Here is an 11,042-nt window from a genome sequence, read left to right on the forward strand (position 1 = left end):
CCATGAACAACAGGAGCACAGTGACAGTGACAGCATGAAGATCAAGCCAACACTTTTACTTTTTGAAAATATTTGTCAGCATCTTTATCTTCTCCCTCACTGATAATACATAAGTATTTTCTCAAGCTCACATGATCTCTATAAAGAGGTTTCTTTGAAACATGTCACTTGTCATTGGTTTTAAGTATAATGCACAGATCTGAACTGTTCCACCACTCACGCTCTTTCCTGTCTTTTAAAATGGAATTGATGGGCCAGAAAGATTATACAGGAGATTGTACAGGAGGTAAATCACGTACCTTGCATGCATCTATTTCAGTCATGACCGTGGTTTGATCACTGGCATCACCTAAGGCCCCCTGAGCACAGCCAGGGTCAGTCACTCCTGAGCACAGAGCTAGGGATAGTCCCTGAGTACTGCCAGGTGTGGCAAAACCACTGCCCCCACCCCTAACGTCCCCCTCCCCACCCCACCCTCCCTCCACACACAAAATAAAGTGGGATGAATAGATCTGGAGATGTAGCTCAATGGACTGAGCACGTTAGCATGGAGAACTCTTGGGTTCAATCCCTGGCACCTTGTGGTGTCCTGAGCCTCCAATTATATAGTTGAGCCGGAGGTGGTTTGTGGGTGTGTCTCCCACATCCCTAACTTTTGGCCGTTTACTTTCTTGGAAAACTTGGCCCCAAGTTGTTGGGGTCTGGCCAAGGACATAATCACTTAATCACTTAACTTCCCGTTTGTCGTCGATTTGCTCGAGCGGGCGCCAGTAACGTCTCCATTTGTCCCTGTCGCGTGCTAGTGTAGCCCAATGGCATCTCTTCGCTCCAGGAACATGAAGGGCCTCAAACCGATCGTTCATGATCTCGACGAAGAAGTCTGACCATCTGGTAGGTGGGCGGCCACGCGGTCTTTTGACATCCCGTGGAATCCAGTCAGTAACAGCTCTAGTCCAACGGTCGTCTTTAAATCTCATTACGTGACCAGCCCATCTGATTTTCGACACCTTGGCAAATGAGACAGCGTCCCTGATCCTTGATCGTCGACGGATGTCAGAACTCCGGATTCGTTCTCTCATTTGAGTGAAACGTGATATTCCAAGCATAGCTCTTTCTATTCTTAATTTATCGCATGTTCCGAGGAACAATTCTTCTCCAGTGTCGAAAACGGCATGGTGAGATTCGTGCCTTCTTGTCTCGGTCAGACCAATGATGTCGTACTTGATCAAGGACACAGCAGCAAATTTGGTGTGTCTAAAAGTCTAAAGGCACCATCAGGCCGCTAATGCACTCACTTCACAGGTACAGAATGACCTGCTGACAGCACCATACTCCCATGCGTTGACGTTTTGTTAGGTAATAAGTAATTTTTCCAATGAAAAATGTTGATACGTAAAGAAAATAATTTTTAGCAGACTAATCTACTCATAATTTAGTACCTATTTAACTCCATTACAGAGTTCCTATTTTTTAGTTCAATCTTCTTGGAGAGTCTCCAGATGTGCTGCTTGTAAGTATGACTCATACTTAGCCGAGTATGTCTTCTTTCATGAGAACCGTCATCATTCCTATTCTACAGGTGAGGAAATTGAGGTTGAGAGAAATTGAATGGCTGGTTCTAAATCCAGAGCTCTTCATTACCAAGTGTTTGAAAGCAAGTGTCATTTTTTTCTGTGATGGATTACATGTACACAGATTCACACCATCACACCAGGTTCCTAGTATGAATGGCCCTCCCGTTGATCGTCGATTTGCTCAAGCGGGCCCAGTAACGTCTCCATTGGAGACTTTGTTGTTACTGTGTCTGGCATATTGAATACTCTCGGTAGCTTGCCGGGCTCTCCGAGAGGGGCGGAGGAATCGAACTCGGATCGGCCATGTTGGCCGCTTGTAAGGCGAACGCCCTACCCGCTGTGCTATCGCTCCGGCCGGAGTGATAGAATGGCAGGGAGGCGCTTGCCTTACAAGTGGCTGTTCCCGGGTTCGGTCCCCGCTACCACATACTTCAAGTGAGCACTCTCTGGTATTCACTGGAAATTTGAGCATTGAAATTGAATGAATATTGAAGACTGTCTTGAATTGAACCCCTAGTATGAACATGTTGTGGTTATCTTTGTATTGCTCTCCAGATACACAAGTTATGCTCAGGTTCCTATCAAGAGGATATTTCTGGGAATATCGAGTCTGTGAGGAAGAGAAGATGTTTCATTAAAAATAAATCAAGAAAAATTTAGAAGTGTGTGAATGGAGATATGATGCCCATGTTTGCAAGTTAGACTTTTTTGTTTGTTTTTGCACCACACCCATCAATGTCCAGGGCTTACTTCTGATAACTCTGCATTGAAGGATCACTCCTGATGGGGATGGGGGGACCATATGGAATGCTAGGGATCGAACCCCAGTGTGCTACATGCAAGGCAAGCACCGTACCTACTGTACTATTGCTCCAGCCCTGAGAGTTTGACTTTCTAACTGAGAATTGTAAGCGTATTGCTGATCTTTTTTGTGTGCTTATTTCTTGATTTTTTTTTATTGAATCACCGAGACACACAATTACAAAGTTCATAACTGGGTTTCAGTTACACAATGTCCATACAATATTCCTAAGCAGAATCCACTATAAATATTGACCAAAATTATGAACAAGATCCAGCTTTCATTGAACATTAGAGGTTCAGAGTCCTTAAAAATAATTTCTTACAACATTTCAGCTGTTAGGAAGGAGCCTGGAAAGGTGAGTGGCCAGGCTGGGCTTGACCTTGCTACCTTGATAACCCGCTAAGGCTGTTTTTATAGATGATCTGATGAGACATCAAAGTTCATAGTTTGTCCTGGATTACAGTTTTCCAGGCTGGTGTTCCCATCAATTTAAATTAACTCAAGTAAGATGTCACTGGTTAGAGCTCCAGATTATTTCATGGAAGGAGAACATTATGGTTAACATTTTTTTTCAAAACAACTTTTCTTAGCATGTCGTTTTCGATCATGAGGACAAATGGGAAACTTCAACACAGTTAACATTTATCAAGTTCCTAACATATGACCCTAGCTAAAAGTCATGATTTTGATTATATTATCTTTAACAATCTAGAAGGTCAGTTATTGTCACCAATTTATAGATGATAAATTATAGAACAAAATAATCTCAAATTCTGGCCTTCTGAAAATATGACATATTCTAAGAATAGGACATATTCTCTGCATGCTGCCATAAAAAAGTACCACCTATGGCTCATAACTGTCATTTCTTTTTTTCTCTATAAATTACCTATCATTGTATTTTGCAAAGGTTTACAAATTCAATAAATTCAGTAATGATGCTAAAAGTTTATATCTTCCCATATTAACAGGGACTCCGCACCAGGTTGTGGGGCAGGTGAGAGCCCTCCCTGCCCCAAGGGATCCAGCCCCAGCATCCAACCTCCACTGCCCAACCACCGCCACACTCCAGACCCCTTTCCATACCATGTGGCCACAAAGTGGCCACGCAACACATCATAAGACACTTCCTACACATTTATGCCTCTCGAAGAGCCCGGCAAGCTGCCCATCCCACCCGCATAGGCAGAGCCTGGCAAGTTCCCCTTCGCATATTCAATATACCAAATATAGTAATGACAATAGGTCTCATTCCTCTGACCCTGAAAAAGTCTCCAATCTTTGGGAAAAAAAGAGTAAGAAGAGGCCGCTAAAATCTCAGGGCTGGGAGGAATAGAGACGTTACTGGTGCCCCTTCGAGTAATTCGACAATAAATGGGATGACAGTGATACAGTGATACATATTAACAGATAAAAATGGATACATTCTCTAAGCACAACATTTATGTTCACCAATAAATTTTTATTTAAAGATGACATTTCAGTTGACAATCACAAAAAAAGAATTTAAAGTTAGTTTCTTAATGAAACTCCTAAGCAAATATCACCAATTCTATCACAAAACCAGGGTCATATTCAGTAAACATACATAAATTATACAACAATGTTACACACAAATAAAACAAATTCAATAAAAAAATTCCCCTTTATTTTTGTTTTTATTTTTAATTTCATTACACGTGTTCCCAAAAGAAAACGTAAAAATAGATATTTTCAACAAAATTCTATATAAAGATTGGGAGAACTAGAAAGATAGTATAGAAGGTAAGATACTTGCTTTGTACACAGCTGATCCCATTTCAAATCCTCGGCACCTCATATGGTCCCCTGAGCACCACCAACAGTGACACAGAACCCCTGAGCACAAACCCAGAAGTAATCCTTAAGCACTTCCAGGTGTGGCCCAAAAGTTTTTTTTAATGTAAAAATTTAATAAATCCTCTATCCATTTTCAAACTGCACCAAAGATTTAAAATCTCAAGATGGCCCCAACCTGTCAAAAATGAAGGACTGTTGCTTCTTTAGAAGAAAAACATGCTAATAAAATCTCACTGCTCCTAAGGGAAGCCAGTGGAAATCAAATAAGGAGGCATTTCATTCTGTCATCTCCTGACCTATAAAAATGAGTTAAAAGAACAGACTCCTGGTGAGAAGCTGCCTCTAACTCTACGACAGTCTGTTCATTTCTCATTGTTTCAGACCTCTGCATTTTGTCTTGAGACCAGTTTTCCATGTACCTCTAAACATAATACTGCTACATTCTATACTAAAACAGTGCATAGGATGTGTGTTTCTTTGGAACAAATGAGAGGTCTCAAGCTTTCAATTCTATAAATCTCTTATTCTGAGTATCTTGAGGTGGATATTCAGGAGATCTTGAGTCAAAATAGCTGCTCTTCATTTAAATCTAAGGGCTCTTCTACCATCTTCCCGCCTCCTGAACTAGTTCTGATCAGGTGAAACAAAGAACATGGTTTTGTATACAACAGCAACAACAGCAGTACCAATTGGAGCTGGAATTCCTAGAGTACAGCTTTTTACAAAGCTTCATTTTCCCTGATATAATGAGCTGGAAATAATATGTCTCCACTACTGTTTCTTTTTTAATAGTTTCTCTAAATAGAAAGGACTATGTCATTGAAGGTTAAAAATGCACCTAATCCTCTGTCCTGTCTCCCTCTCTTCCTCCAGCAAAGATTTGATTCCCTTAAACCCAGGGAGGTCTGTTGAGCCTGAACCCCAAAAAGTGGCTGCCAGGATGTCAGGCCATCTGGACCTTGCAGTGCTCCAACTGAGAAAGGAGCCCTCGAAAGAGAAACATTTCCTTTTCCACATTCTGGATCTTCAGGTTGATCAGTCTGCCATTTTTCTTTCATTTCCTGAAAGGGTTGGCTCATGAGAAGTTGTTAAACAACACGCTAAATGTGAAATGACAACCCTCTAAACTTTCCCTGTTCAGAGCATCAAATGAAGACGGCATAGGGTTTTATAGTGACTTTCTGATTTTGGTAGTCCATTGAAGAAGGGAGTTCGAAAGCAATTGTATACTATTAAGGATTGGATGCCCTTTTCTGCCTGAAATACCATGATTGGTTTTGAAAAGTACCTTTAATAAAGTTGGATACAGTTTGACTTGGAGGAAAATAAAAAAAAAATGCACCTAAACAGCTCAGATAGAGAAGGGAGCACCAAATAAAGTGTGTTGGGAGGTTCCTCTCAGGATGGGAAATGCATGATGACAGTAGACTATAGACCTAACAAGATTGCCACTTAATGTCTCTTTTGCAAACCACAGCACTCAAAAGGAGAGAGATAACAAAAGGGAATTCCCTGCCACAGAGGTAGGATGGGGGGACAGGGGTAGGAGGGATACTGGGACTGGTGGTGGTGGAGAATGGGCACTGGTGGAGAGATGGGTATTCGATCATTGCATAACTGAAACCCAAGCACAAAAATTTGTAGGTCTACAACTGCACCTCGTGGTGTTTCACTAATAAAAATTTAAGAAAAAAAAATGCTCCTAAAAAATATTCTTCTGTAAAACCCAATTGGATCAAGGTGTGACATCTCCAAGAACAGCCAAGTCACAAAAGAACTAGTCATGCTGAAAGCCAAGTTAAATAACTCATAATTTTGAATCTCTGGGTTCCACTAGCACTCTTGAGTGTGGGCTTATGAAATGCCTGGAAAAGCAAGACGGATTCTATTGACTCTGCTTGACTTGGCCCCTACACAGGTAACTTCTTGATTTGGCTTTCCCTACACATTCTCACACCTTCCCACAAGTGACCTTATCACTCTGCTTGGCTTTTCCTTGGAGGGTTAAGAATCTGCACACATTCACATCCTCAGGTTCCCAGTGTGAAGATGACACGGTTGTGCATGGTATTAATCTCCAGATATGCAAGAGTGGTTGAAGTGCTGCCTGGGTTCCTACCACTTTTCTAGAATAATTATGAATAAAATCGTTATGGATTTGACAACCTTTCAGTACCTGTACCAAAAACCATAATGCCAAAAAGAGGGGGAGAGAGAGAGAGAGAGAGGGGAGAGAGAGAGAGAGAGAGAGAGAGAGAGAGAGAGAGAGAGAGAGAGAGAGAGAGAGAAGCATCAGCCATAGAGACAGACTGGGGAGGAGATGGGATGGAAACTAGGGAAATTGGTGATGGAAAATGTACACTGGTGAGGGGATGGGTGTGGAACATTGTATGACTGAAACACAATCTTGAACAACTTTGTAACTGTGTATGTCATGGTGATTCAATTAAAAAAAACGATGTGGATTAAAAACTTACATAGATAGAACATCCTGATGCTGCACCAGGCTGTTTTCACCAGGGAAACTCAGAGGGGGGAGGATTGAGGGATTGAGTTTCCCTCCCCACCACAGCAGAACCCCACCAGCCCAAAACCTCCAGAATTCAATTGCAACCATGCTCAGGATCACTCTGCACAGGCTCGGATGAGCCTCACCCATGAGAGAACCTGCAGAAACACCCAGGTATGCAGGACCCGTGACTGAGATCTCCAAGCTCTCTCGGAGCAGGACTGGGCCTCCTACCCCCAATTCCCTAGTTTTCCAGTAGCGTGGCAGTCACACCCACAAACTGCTCCCAGCGCTGTATAATCTCATCAATGGCAAGGAAGAGATCGACATATGCCTTACTCATGAGTGAATCTGGTCTATAATCATATTCTAAACTTCAGAATTCCCAGAACACAGGGCCACATTTGCACCTGCACAACCTGTCATACTCTAGCCCACTGATGTACCAATGGTAAAACACATTTGTTTTGGTTTAAAATAAATGCTTGTAATCTCTTATACAGGGGCTTAAATGGTCCAGCATGATATACAACAATCTTCACATACTTTTCTCTTGTGTTGGTGAGGTGCACAGTGGTGGGATTGGTGTTTGAATATTAAATATAATGACTTATTGTGAATAACTTTATAAAAAATTAAATTAATAAATAAAAATAATAAACTATTACATAATTCTTTGTCTCTATGAACTGTCTCTTGCAGACTTTTGGGGTGATATGTACTTCTTCTCAAACTGAGTTTTCACAGATTTAGTGGCACCTCATACATTGAAGTCTAAACTGTAGACAATATATGGCTATATTCTAATATTCCAAGCCATTTTCCTTGATATTAAACTTTTCCAAATTCCACAGGCACCTGGTGTTGAACTCTTAATTAGATAAATTGTTTCTTTTCTATGTCACCATAGCATTTATATTTATGCCTAGGGGAGGATTCTCTCACATCAAGAACGGTTTCTGGTTCTGACCTGTTTTGAAACTAGACAGTGAGCCTCTAAGTGTTATGTATTAGGTATTACTTATCAATGTACAATTTACACTTAGAACACTTAGAACAATGTACTGCACAAAAGAGATCTTTAATACATGTTGATAAACCATTGTAAAGGTTTAGTTGTATGAATTTGGGAGACTATTACTTCAAGAACTGTGAATTCTTGTGCTGCAAAATTATACTTGGGGCAGGATGGGTGTTGGAATAATGTATGATTGAAACACAATCATAAACGATTTTGTAATGCTCTATATCATGGTGATTCAATTTAAAAATTAAAAAATTAAGAACTATGGCTTAATTCTATTCCCAAACCCTTTTGCATGCCAGTATTCTTTTGTCTTAAACTTTAAGTCTGCGTATCTTAACACTCACGTAGCCAGATACATATCCAGCTGAATTTGTCAGTGCAGAAAGACTAATTAGTTAAACCTGCAAAGGTTAATTTTATTTACAAGATCTGTGATAGACATGTTGAAAGGGGAGATGACTGACTTTCCCCAGGCTTTCATCCTGTACAGGACAAGGAATTTAGCAGCCACTTTGGATCGGCCTTTAGTTCTATAGATAAACTTCTTCTGTCAGTGTCTTCCTTAAATACTCCAAAAAGACCCTGTTGGGAATAATTGACATTATAAACCAAACTCCCTGCTATGACATATGAGTCCCTCACCCTCTGTATGAACTCACAAGTCAGAGCCCTACTAACCTAGCATACTTCAGTCTAAACTGGACATACCAGAGATCATCTTGACCAATCTCAACACCTGCTTCTATAGCAATATTTATACACATAAAAGAGGATGTCCCTAAGTGATTATGTCTTGAGGAGTCTTGCATCCTAGAATAGAAAAATCAAGTCCTTAACTCTAGACCCTGTGATTTTTTCCCTGAATATTTTTGCTAAATTTTCTTTAATTCAAATTAAAGGAAATTCAAGGAAGGCAAGCCCTTCCCTCACCATGTTTCAAGGGAACTAACTTGTCTTATAATGACTTTTGAAGAGCTTCGATGCAATTTGTAAATCATATTGAAAATAAGCAAAGTCAGAATTTGGAAAAACACAATGCTGATAAGGCATAAACCCTCAGACCATTACACACTGAGAATAAGAGACAGAGCTTGGGGCAGCTTGCCTACATGTTTCTGGAAATTATTTCTATATGAAGATTCCAGAAACAATTACTTCCTCTGAAAAGAAGATTAATTAGTGAGGAGAACTCTGCGACTGTTAACTTGCTGCACTAATGTTTCGATCTGAATGCCCTCTCTAAAGAGCCTTACCACCATTGTGAGATCAAAAGACTGTCATAGGTTTAGACAAAGCCTGATTCTAGAAATCCTCTTTGGAAATCATGTAGGCAAATTTTAATGTGGCCTGGGGAATTACAAAGAACATTACCAGACAAGTTTTCCTTGAATTTACTTTGGAGTAGGAATTATGAAGTACGAGGTTTGCAAAAACTCCAAGATGAATAGAGTTTAATCCTGACACTGTCAAAGAAGCTTCAGTCTCTGTGTCTTAATTGTACTCCTTCTGGATTAAACCTAATAAGAGATGAATCCTTCTAGTCTGTAAGATTTCTTAGGGTGGAGAATATAACAGATCTATAGTATTCTCAATGTTTTTCTTGAGTACATACATATAAAGACAAACAAAAAAGAGATTGTTGTATTTAACTAATATAATAATTAATTGGTCAGGTATTGAATGAGATTGCCTTAATGTCACTTTGTTCAAAATTCTTAGCTTCCTTGCATTTTTTCTCTCACTTGTTTGATAATGATGATGATGGTGACTGTCTTATTTTATGAGACATCATCAATTAAATAAGATGATTTATGTAAAACCCCAAACTGGTATGAAATGTTCACTTGATGGATGCTTCACAGTCACGGTCACGGTCCTCCTGTTGTTCATCAATTTGCTCGAGTGGGCCAGGTAACGTCTCCATCATGAGACTTGTTACTGTGTTTGGCATATTGAATACATCACGGGTAGCTTGCCAGGCTCTGCCGTGCCGGCGAGATACTCTCGGTAGCTTGCCGGGCTCTCCGAGAGGGGCGGAGGAATCGAACTCAGGTCGACCATGTTGGCCGCTTGTAAGGCAAACGCCCTACCGCTGTGCTATCGCTCTAACCAAAACATGGATGCTTCATGTTTTGTAATTTTGTCACTTGATAAAAGCACATTCTGATTATATTAATTTTATTTAGTGACCATGAGATTACAAAGTTATTCATGATTGAGTTTTAGGCATGCAGTGTTTCAGCACTGTATGAATTTTTAAGATCCTCTAGGAGAAACAATAGGGGAACTCCTTCATATATTGAAAGCTATGTCTTAAATATTAACTTTACTCTAGTGGGAAAAGAGTTATTGCCCGAGATTGTTTACAAAGCACCACAGAAGTTAGCCTTACCTATACCTGCTGCGTTTATAGGAAAAGCAGATCTTAGAAAATAAGTCTACATCAGCTCGGGGGATTGCAGAGACTCTCTAATATCTAACAAACTTGTTTCTTTTTTCTTCCTAGGATTTCAAATAGACTATATTTCCAGCTTCTTCTGCAGATTGGGACAACCATTTGGTGTCCTAACCACTAAAATAGAGAGGAAGTCATGGAACCAATCCCAGTCCTGGCTTATAAGTATCATCCATGTTCAAATCTCCATTCTTTCTCCCTCAGTTTCCTGAATACAACGTCTGTGTTGAATATTGTGGGGCATGAAAAGGATCTGGTTCTCCGAATCACTGCTTAAAGAGGAACCATCCAACCATGAAGCTCATGGTGGCTTGTGAGATTAGTGAGAAATAAACATATGTTACTATGTAATTTATAATAATTTAGCTCATCATGTAGAAGCAGCTTAAGAAGAGTTTTACCTGCCTGTTGGTGGAAGAATGAGGTACATTGTGACATGATGGAAAGAAATTCAGTAATCCATTCTTCATGAAGTCAAGCATCTTCTCCTTGAATGAAAAGTGCTGGCGTGTCAATTTCACAATCCCTGGGCAGCCCTCTTTGTCTGCCTCAGCATCACTGGTTAACATTCAAAAGAACTCAAAATCTCTTAAGTTTTCTGTGTCTATTCTGGGCCAGCAGTAAAGTCTAAGAAAAGCAGAAAGTGCGAGTAGGAAGCATCTGAAGTGGGAAATGCTGTTAGGCTGGCCCATAAAAGATGAGTGCTATGAGCAGTAAAATGAGCTAAGAAGGAAAATATGATGAATGTTTTCTCAGCCTTAAGCAACAAGGTCCCCTTTCACCATCCCACGTGGCACTGTGTGCTTGGGAGAAATGGCTGTGTGCAGAGGCTGACTTGAGGAGTGTGACCCCAC

Source organism: Sorex fumeus, unplaced genomic scaffold (genome assembly GCF_029834395.1).
Source record: "Sorex fumeus unplaced genomic scaffold, SorFum_2.1 ptg000001l, whole genome shotgun sequence".
Classification (NCBI taxonomy): domain Eukaryota; kingdom Metazoa; phylum Chordata; class Mammalia; order Eulipotyphla; family Soricidae; genus Sorex; species Sorex fumeus.